The following is an 11,189-nucleotide window of genomic DNA, read 5'->3' on the forward strand; positions in this document are numbered from 1 at the left end:
GACTCCTCCACCTTTCAGCCCTTAATAACTACTTGTTTTTGATCAGTGTGGGGTTTCAAAGAAAAAAAAAGTGGAATTCTGCATTCTACAACTTTTATAAGAAAAGCACCAAGGGGGTGCCTGGTTGGCTCAGTCAGTTAAGCATCCGCCTTCAGCTCAGGTCATGATCTCACAGTCCTGGGATCCCGCCCCACGTCGGGCTCTCTGCTGAGCTTCTCCCTTTCCCTCTGCCTGCTGTTCTGCCTGCTTGTGCTTGTGCTTTCTCTGTCAAATAAATAAATAAAATCTTAAAAAAAAGAAAGAAAGAAAAACACCAAGGTATAGCAAAGAAAACACTTTAGCAGAAGTCATAAAGCCCTATTCCAGTCTCACATATCTGATAACATTTGATTCAACTAACCTTATTGAGGATATCAGTGAGATTCTTCATATATAAAAGGCAGGGTCAACTTTCATCACTACCAACATCTCAATCTGTCCCAAGAAGAAGGAAATAAATGTTATTTGTGGTAAGTAAAATTCTAAAATGACCCCCTCAACCTGCACCTCCTAGTATTAGCCTTGTGATTGCTAACTCACATGGCAAAAAGGATTTTGTGGTTGTAATTAAGATTACCAGTCAGCTGACGTAATCACAAGGAGATTATCCATGTGGACCTACCCTAGTCACACGAGCCCTCTAAAAGCAGTTTTCTCCAACTGGTAGTGGGAAAGAAAGTCAGATTCAAAGTATGAGAGGGGTTCTTACAAGTGAGGTTGTCCATTGCAAAGATGGGCTTTGGGGACAAGGACCCAAGAGTGGCCTTAACAGCTGGAAGAGGTATTGGCCAACAGCCAGTGAGAAAGGGGGCCTCAGTCCTACAAGCACAGGGCACTAAATTCTGCCAACTTGAATGAGCTTAGAAGCAGACTCTTGTCTGAGGGCTGCAGATTAACCAAATTTTTGAGACTCTAAACAGAGAACTCAATCAAGTTCACCTGGACACTGAGCTATAGAACTGTGAGCTACAAATGGGTGTTGTTTTAAGCCACTGACTTTGAAGTAATATGTTACACAGCAACAGAAAACAAATACATTACTACATTATATCGAGAAAAGGAAGAGAGAAACCAGGAGGAAAGAGAAGAGAGAGTGGAGTGGAGAAAGAAACCAAGTAAAAACTGAGTAGGATGGAGCACCATCAAAGAAAAGAAGCGAGGGAAGACATAGAGGTAGAAAGAGATAAGATACATGAAGTTTGCCTTAAATATTTCTACTTAGAGTTAAAACAGGCTTATATTTCTTTAACTGTTCGCCTGTTTGCATAAGTGGTAACAGTGCATCTGACTCACACCACTTTGGACAACGAAACTGAAATCATGACCCATATTATCTAGGAAACGATAATCTAATAAAAAAAATAGAAGGGAAGCTGTGCTCTTTGCACATGAGGAAGAGTAGAGGAAAGGAAGAGATAAGGAAAGAAGAGAAGATGAAGGAAAGAGAGAAAGGATAGAGGAAGAAAAGAAGGAAACTGCAAAACAAATGGTTTTCAGAGCAATATAAAATTCTGTATTGAAAATTGAACGAATATGTGTCAGAGACACTTCTCTTGAAGTTCTCCAGAAGCAATAGAGAAATTGCCATTTCCATTCTGCCTTTCAGCCTTTTTGAGCTTCACTGAGTTGCCTGGCTGCCTAAACAGGCTTCAATGCCATCAAAGGGAGCAAAAGCTCCACAGCCATGACATTAAAAAAAAAAAAAAAGTCTTTACCTCATGTAGGTATTTCTGAATCCAATAATTATGAAAACACAAAATCACATCTGTTTGAAAGAGACGGGTAAGCCAATAGCAATGTTAGACATTTCCAATAAAATTCAGTAATTGAAAATAAGTTTTATTAGGAAAACATCATTTCTGGACTTTTCCTCAGAAGGCAGAGAAATTACTCTGACATGGTCAAATCCCAAGGAGAATTTTTTCCTGTGTCCTTAATGGTTCTATGGCTCCTTTATAGTATGCGGAGACATTTCACCCCATGTTCAATGCCCAGTGACACAGACCAACCTCAGCGCATTGAAACAAAAACACAAAGACCAAGTGGGTGTAGAATTTACAGTAAAGAGCTTTACAGAGCCAAAGTGGCCAGGCAATTAAAACAACAAGCACCAAAAAATGAGTAAACTCTGTGCACAGACAGCTAGTTTCGTGTAAGAATTCTTTTTTTAATTGAGCTATTAAACACTAAAAAACGAGAGCTGAATACACAGGACAAAGTTCAGCTATACAAGCTGGCATCCAAATAAGGAATAAGAAAGCAGATATTCATCTAGCAACTTCTGTTCAGGGTTCTAAGGAAATACCAACTCTATTTTCTTTGTCTATGACTACCAATATTACTTGTAAAGCATTCTCAACAAGTTGGTTAAATAAGATCTTTTTTCCAGCAAGAGCTGAAAGACCTCTAATGGAAGTATGCTCTCAATAGCTCCTCTTGCTGTGCTCAGGAAATTCTACATGATTATTGCCATTATTTCCGACATGGATGACTGTTATATAATTGTCTATTCTCTGTCTTGTGGCCTTGGGAAGATGATTATGTGATGGTTGATGACCAGCCAAACCCCAAGACTGTCAAGTGACCCAAAGAGTTGTTTATGCCAATCTCAGGAAGGAAAAGTACTACATAATTACAAAATAACATATTTAGACCAGGGGTCAGCAAACTACTTCTGTAAAGGCCCATAGAGTAAATATTTTAGAATTTGTGGACCATGTGATCTTTGTCACAACTTCTTGACTCTGGCTGTTAGTGTGAAAGTAGCCATAGAGGATACATAAATGAATGAGTGTGGCTACGTTCCAATAAAACTTTATTTATGGACAAAAATTTGTATTTCTTACAATTTTCTTATGTCATAAAATACTACTCCTATTTAGATCTCCTTCAGCCACTTAAAAATGTAAAAACTATTCTTAGTACACATCCATCCAAAAGCAGGTGGTAGACTGGAACTGCCAGGAGGGCCATAGTTGCCCACTCCATATTTATACTATTTTATGTGTTTCCAGAATCCATCCCATGATTATACTTTAGGATTGAACACATGATACAAACATACTAAAAATTGGTTCAAGTTATATACAATGGGTACCAGATGCACACTACTGAATTTTGTGAAATATTAATAGATGTTCACCATTTCTAATATATCATAATTCTATTTACTTGGTGTTTTTAGATCTTCTAGTCCATGAAGAAAATATAATGCAGAAAATCTGAAAGTCCCAACTAATCTGACTGCCTATCAAGTGCAATTTTTTTTGACATTGAAATTCTGTATAATGTCATAAAACCCTGAGATTTGTTTTCCAGCAGACAGAAATTATCTCAGAATTATTTGGTGTTATTTATTTGGTTAAGCAATTATCTCAGAATTATTTCATGATTTATCATGTGCGATAACACAATTACAAATGGCCTATAGTCAACATCTGCCTTGCCCTTAGTCCTCTGACATCAACAGTAGTATTAAATGGATACAACCAAAGAATCAAGTTAAGGCTGACTCCAATTGCAGATCCTGGGGGCAGCTCTAGTGGGAGTTTTAATGCGGCTTTACTATTATCCACACAGAGTGATTCATAGTTCAAGGCAACACGAGTCATTATTGGTGCAGCACTATTTGTATATATGTAAGTTGTCCAATGCATATGGCTGCCTATTCTTCATATTAATGCAAAATAAGGTGATTGCTAAAGAGTTTTCTAACCCAGTTCAATTTTCTCAATCAGTCAACCACCTTTTACCAACTCTGTGACTTATATGAAGCTTCCCCAAATTCCCTTTATGTCTGCTTCCCTTTCACATACCAGTGCAAGTTACCTCTTACAATTCAGTAGATCTGGCAATTACTTTTCCCAAAGTGTCATTGTTCCTTCACAATTGAATTTAAGTTTTAGGGATGTAGTTAGCTCCACCACCAAGAGAACATGATGCAAGTGTTTGAAAAAGTAAATAAATCTGAGGTTTTTTTAAGCCCTTCCACTCTCAACAGGAAAAACATACCTTCTTCTTGGCTACACAGAACAAATGCCACATCTTTTGTCTTTTCTTTAGTTCATCTCTGATTTACTCTCTCCTTCAACTCTTCTTTGCTGTCATTGACTGCCTTCTTTCTTTTCTTCCCTTTCACAGTCCCCAATTTTTCTTCTTTCCTTTCATTTTTCCCAACCTTCCTTCCTGCAAACACTGATTAGCTATCAGGCCCTGTGCTCGGCACCAGATGCAAAAAGATCAGCAAGACATAGATGTGGGAGACAGAGGGTGTCATAAAATGTGGAATGGATCTCAGAGTCGACTCCTCTCTGTGCCTTAGACCCTATATGCTTCATTTTCAAGAGGCCCATGTTTTATCTCCAATCTCTTCAGAGTCTTAAAAGTCTCCCTATTTCTTGCACCCTCTAGCTTCAAATGTAATCATGCCTCCCCAAATTGAAAAACAAATTTCAGTTTCATGTTTTAGTAAAATATTTCAAAAATATAAAGAGCAAAATAAGAAGTCATCCACAATCTAAATGAACTAATTAGAGTTTCATCTTATTGAATTGAGACTTAAAAAAAATAAAAATAAATAAAACAATTCAAGTGCATCTGAAGTTTTCTTTGCAGCTAACACCCCCACCAAGTAATCACCACGATGAATCCTTCCCATTTAGTAGTTTATACTTTTGCTACATAGGTATGGGTCAATGTCATTTTGTTACTTGTATATGTAGTTTTAAAAATAGATAGGATTCCTTTGAGTGTTTTCAGTACATGATATCACGCTTTATGTTCCGTTCTGAAATTTGTTCATTAAATATATTTTATATATTATTTCTATACTTAAGATTTATCCATATTGATACATAACTTCAATTTATTCATTGTACCTGATGAGTAATATTCATCATATGAATAAGACACAAGTTATTTATCTTTCCCTTACGATGGACATTTACATTGCTTCCAATTGTTCACTACCAAATATAATGTTGACATTTTAGTACATGTCTTTTTGTGGGCATGGGTAAAAGTTCTTCTAAAGTAATTAGCCAGATGAACAATATCTGGACCTCAGGCCATGTGCATTTTCATCTTCACTAGATACTGTAGATAGTACCAATTGCCTCTCCAAAATAGTTGTTTCAATGTTGTGTTCTCCCACTGTTACTGTCTGAGGCTTCCCCCCAGGCTTGCAGCAATTGGTGTTGTCAGATTTTTACATTTTATACTGTCTATGGGTTCAAGTGTATCTTATCATTGCTTTCCAACCCGGTTTCCATCCTCATTTAGCTATAAAACTGTTCTTTCCATGGATATCTAACAATCACCTTCTTGCCAAATCACAAAGACTTCACTTGTACTCGTCATTCTGCTTGACCTCAATTGCATTTGGCATACTGGTAAACACCAAGTCCAAATTCTCTTCTCTCTTTGCTTACATTTAACAGCATTCTGGGGAAGAGAAGGCAGAGAACAATATGTCCCCTTAGAAGTTCAGATGTAAATCTGGTAGATAAATCAGGAAATCTTTTCTTCAAAGAAATATATTTAATAATAGAACTACAAACCTGGAAAATTTTTTAAAAATACAGGTAGCTTTCATAATATGAAATACATAAAATATCAAAACAAATACTCCTAACATTGAATGGTGTACAAGAAACAGCATGAGAATACATTCATAATAAGTACTGTACTTAATGCAACATTTAATAATTACTTATGTTTAATATAATTCATGTGTGATGTATTTTTTTTAAGATTTTATTTATTTGAGAGAGAGAATGAGAGACAGAGAGCATGAGAGGGAAGAGGGTCAGAGGGAGAAGCAGACTCCCTGCCGAGCAGGGAGCCCGATGTGGGACTCGATCCCGGGACTCCAGGATCATGACCTGAGCCGAAGGCAGTCGCTTAACCAACTGAGCCACCCAGGCGCCCCATGTGTGATGTATTTTTTATTGATAAGCTTATTTCTTATTGAAATATAACGTTTTATGTTTTAAAAATTAAAATATTTGAATCTACTGTAATATCAAAAAGGGGATGGTGGGTGTCATGAAAGCTATTTATGATGATGCGTCTTCCTTTTCCATGAGCTATGGTTCATTCTGACTAAGCAAGCTAGAATACAGATTTAAAAATAAAATCAGAGGTGCCTGGGTGGCTCAGTCAGTTATGTGTCTGACTCTTGGTTTGGTTCAGGTCATGATCTCAGGATCCTGAGATGGAATCCTGCCTTGGGTTCCTCACTCAGCAGGGAGTCCGCTGGAAATTCTCTCCCTTTCTTCCTCTCCCTCCCCCTCTATTCTTCCCCTCCCCCACACACCCCTCAGGCTCTCTCTCTAAAATAAATAAATGAGTAAAATCTTAAAAAAATTAAAAACAAAAATAAATAAATAAATAAAATAAGATCATTTGAATCTGGCTCCAGGAACCTTTAAATGGGTCTAAATGAGTAGCTATACATGGAAAATTACCTAAAATACTGCTTATTGGAGCTCACGTATATCTCAAATAGCCCCACCATCCATTGCCCACCCTTGACATCACTGATGACATTAAACAAATATTCATTTAAGAAATTTACTCAACAGGTATTTTCGGAGCAATGATTCATCAACTCTTCTAGCTGAAGGGATTGAGTGGTGAATAAGAAAGCCTCTTCACTCACACAACTCAGATTCTAGACCTCTGTAAAAGTAATACCAGGCTCTGTTCAGCCATCTCCTGTTTTTATAAGTTCTTTAAGTGATGGGGAATGAGGCGTTTTTGCTTTGGGGGAAGAGTAGCATAACTGTCAAAGTTAGCAAAAAGAAAACTCCAAAATATTATAAGACTGATACCAAGAGTCACAAACATTGTAAAAAGATGATGTCCAGATTTCTCAGTATAGTCCAAACCTAGATATACAGAGCAATGGTACAAAATGACCTTCTTGAACAGCACTGGAATAAAAATTTTTTAATAAAAATGATACAAGTCCTAAAAAAAAAAAATCCTGAACTATTAATTTGGCCCACACTTGAAGTTGGCAATTACTAAAACCTATAACCAAGAATCCTCAAAGACTGTAAAAATTTTATGTGAAATAGCCCCTTTAATTGCAAAATGTAAAAACCTTAACTTCTTTGGTGACTTGTATTAAACCTTGTATTCTGAATGTTTCCAAAACTCTTATGAAACAAACACTATGGTGTGGTTTTTTTTTAATGGAAGAAGTAATATTCCTTATTAAAGAACATTATGGTGTTTCTTTGTGTAATTTCTGTAGTCAGTCTTCAAACAGATAACTCAGCAGAAAATACCATAACTCAAGTTTGGCAAAAAAATCAATCCTTACCTTTTGTTTTCTTTGGTTCACTTGGTATGGTTCTATCACTGGGAGAGTCTATTCAAGTATTAGTTTATTCTGAACATTTAAAGATTCTATCGAATAAAAATGCTCTTTTTTCAAACCCTAGCAAGTACCACAAAGATCTATTATCTTCCTGATTCTATCAGATTTTTCTAAACAAAGGAGTAGAATTAAGGAGGAGAAGGATTATAGTATATGCTTTTCCTAGTCTAGAAATATTGGGTTTGCTCATCTAGATTGCTAGCAAAAAAATTAGAGAGAAAGAAAAATCATCAGTTTAGATGCCCTGTGCCTTTTGTCCCCAAGCAATGTACTTCCAAATGCTGCCAAGTTCTCTTAGAGAAGAACTCATCCCACTGTCAAGATAATCAATATGAGAATAACAGTATATGAAACACCAGGTTTTTTTCCTTTGCTTTGTGAAGATATGTATGTGGATCAAAAAATACTTGTGTTCCATGTTGAGGTCCTTTGAGTCTCAAAAGGAAATATGCTTGGCAAAATTTATGAGCTGAAAGACCAAGTGACCTATTTTTGGAACACCAGAGAAAAGACCAACTGTGTCAAACTTGAAAAAATTATAACTGTCAGTGGATCTTGGCTGTTTGGCAGATATACTTTAAGCATAGAGTATACTGAATCTGAAATTTCAAGAGAAAAATGCCAACCTTTCTCATTATAACAAATTTTAAGCCTTTATAGCCCAAACCAGTTATGGGTACTGCATATTAATGCTAAAAAAATCTAATTATTGTCTCAAGTGGGTGAAGGTTTCAAGGACAATGTCTTAAAAATTATTTTAAGGAGGAAAAAATTGAGTCTCATCTACTCCTACTGTAAGAAAAATATGGATGGTATTTTCTTGACGCTGTGGCTAAAAATCCCTTCTGGAAACTCACAAGAAATGTGTTCTAGGATTGGACTAGACACAACTCACTTGATGGAGGCTTTTTAAAGTATGCTTAATTCAGCTTCCAAAGTTAAATTTTGTACAATCATAAGTGGAGTAAAATATCACCCCAGAGCAAGTAAACAGGCTTTGCTTGTTACTGTTCAATGTTCATCAAATTACACGTGTGACACATATTTTCTCCACTTTCAGCAAACAAGAAAAATAATGGTACAACACATTTGATACTGAAGCACACTATTATGCCTTTGTTTTCCACATAGCTTACCAGAGAAATTTTTATAGCAATCAAGAATATTCAAGTCTCACATAATCAACTTTTAAAAAAAATGAGTGTAGGATTAAGCATAGTTTTTTCTTCTAAAACGACCACTAAAGTGCTGTTTTGGCTCACGGATTTGAAATTGCAGAAACTTTGTACACTGAAGCTACTCTCTTTCTGATCTGTACAATTCCTTTTGTGGGGTCCCTGTCTTGTTACACTCGCCCACTAGAAGACTGTCCCAAGACTTGGCTCTTGGTCATTTTCTTTCTTCTTCCCCTATCTTCCCTCCTACCCTCCCCCTCTTCTACCTCCTTTCCTCCCTTCCTCCTTCCCTCCTTCCCATCTCCCTTCCTTCTTTTCCTCCTGACACTCATTCAAATACCTTATCATTTCTCACAATGTGAACTAGGATCTCTGTGCAGAGGAATTCCAAATCTGTGTTCTTGACGTTTAATCAAATCACATTATACATTTACTTCTTCAAGTCATTCACCTAATATGTATAGGACACTGACTCTATACAGGTCTTGCCACAGGCATCTGGTATACAGCAAACAGTTCAACAGCGCACAAAGCAGTCACTGTAGGTGCCTTTGGCGCTGCCTGCCAATGACCTCCTTCCATATATGCTCAACACACTGCATTCAACATTCATTGCTTCAAACTCATCATCTTCCTTTCCACTAGCTCTCCATCTTGATTAATGTTTTTTGTGAAAGCTACAGTCACTCTCCTATTAATCCAGGTGTGTAATTGTGGGGTTAACTTGAATATTGGAAGAAAAGCAAAGAGAGGACATTTTTTAGTTTCCACTCCACACTTATCTACTTTTATTCCATGTCTGTTTTTCAGTTCATTTTTCTAATGAACCTTTCAGAATTCAGGGTCTTTCTCTTCTAATCCCTTCTCTATAAAGGTGGTACATTATTTTTAGAATATTATCTGCATAAGGTCCCATCTCTGTTCAAAACCATCCTTGGTTCACTACTACCTAGGTAATAATATCTAAACCTGTCATTCTAGTATTCAAGACAATCCACAAAGTTTAAGACCCTTTCCAACTTTATCTCCCATGACTCCCCAAAATACATTTTCTGCTACAGCCAGATCATTCTCCTCACTGTTCACAAAGCATACTTTAGCATTTGCACCTCCATGGTCAATACATCCTGGAATGTTTCCCCCAGTCCGAACCCTCATTTTCTTCCCTAGCTGGCCAGGTTTTACCCCATTTCAGACAGACCTACAGAGTCTGTCTACCTCCTCCTGAATTTGTTCCTTAACTCTTCCAACCAACATTCAACTCTCTCAGAAAGCATGGACTATTTTATTTTATCCCTCCTGTTTTGATGATTTAGTTTTAAAAAGTGAACGTATTTTATCTCTGATATCAAATTCAATTTCCTTAAGTTGGGGCCTTCATTTTTCATTTTTACAACTCCTAATGTTGTGATTCTATTTGTCTAAAGGTTTACACTATGGAATGACTTGGCCTTCTACAGATTTCAATGTACTACAGTCTAATCACACCCCATGAAAGCAGTACCCACGTGAAATATCATGTAAGATATTTATTTACGAAGAGCACAGTTCCATCCCCTTACAGCAATGTTTTCATGGGATCTCCTGCGTGACAGTGTTCCTTCTGTTTTTATTAGGTCTCAAATCAAAGAATAACTCAGTGCCTCAACATGTACCGTTCACAATGATCCAATTAACAGGGCTTTTATGTCATCGTAGAAAATTAAACATTATTTTCCTTCTTTTACATGACTTCAGAACAAGCGGCAAGAATTACATTTTGATTTTATGTTCTCTTTGTGAACTAAACTTAGGCATTTGATTCTATTAACTGAATTAGCATGTGGAAAACCTCGTGAAAGACTGGCTATCCAGACAAGTTTATAAACATCATTTGCTCTCTGCACAAAAGAGTAATGGTGAGAGATTACGGGGAGAATATCAGATGCATTTAGTGTGACTAACAGCACTCACACAACCCCGTCCTTGCTCCATTACTGTTTATTATCTGCTTTTCAATAGTGCTCTGCATTTTCTCCAAAGATTCTGATGTAGAGATGAGCAGAGTGTTCCTCAAGCGAGAACATGCTCAATGTGCAGTACATTGATAGCAAAGCGCTGACAGACATTATTCAAGAATTTCGAGATGTCAGGAACTGCACCCCTGTGGCTCATAATGGGAATCAAGTGCAGCTATTAGATTTATTTGCCAAGGCCACAACACTTTGGCTGACAGTGCCAGAAAAGACAGAGGTCCTCATCCAGTGCCTCCCAATTAATGTGTTTACAATTCCTGTCACTCTACTAAGCAGCTTGTGCCTGAAAGTCACAGATAATTTCTGTGGTCAGGGTAGCCCCATCTCCCTCCTCACCTCTTTCCAAGGAAACTAAGTGTCCAATTGACTAATAATGCTTCTGAATGGACTCCAAAGGATTTGTGAAAAGATCATGGTGTTAAGATCAGTATAATCTAAGAGAAGAGAACTCTAGGCTGGACCAGAGCAAAGACAATTCCCAAAGATACGAGTTTTCAACAGATTTACAGGAAGAATAGGAAGCTTTAGGAGCAGTTAGTTTTTTTCAACAGCTTTATTGAAGTGTAATTGATA

The 11,189-nt window shown here is 37.0% G+C and overlaps 1 long non-coding RNA gene across 1 annotated transcript in view; it reads left to right on the forward strand.

The window, feature by feature from the left end:
• LOC141373292 (uncharacterized) overlaps positions 1-10,250 on the forward strand; it is a 130,696-nt gene extending 120,446 nt beyond the window's left edge. Inside the window, exon 4 of the long non-coding RNA XR_012379109.1 lies at positions 10,029-10,250. This is a non-coding gene — a long non-coding RNA (uncharacterized lncRNA). The remainder of the gene's footprint in view (positions 1-10,028) is intronic.
• Positions 10,251-11,189: the final 939 nt, after the last annotated feature.

The sequence above is a fragment of the Callorhinus ursinus genome, unplaced genomic scaffold (assembly GCF_003265705.2).
Source record: "Callorhinus ursinus isolate GAN/ISIS: 27379988/994484 unplaced genomic scaffold, GSC_fseal_2.0 scaffold8, whole genome shotgun sequence".
NCBI lineage: Eukaryota > Metazoa > Chordata > Mammalia > Carnivora > Otariidae > Callorhinus > Callorhinus ursinus.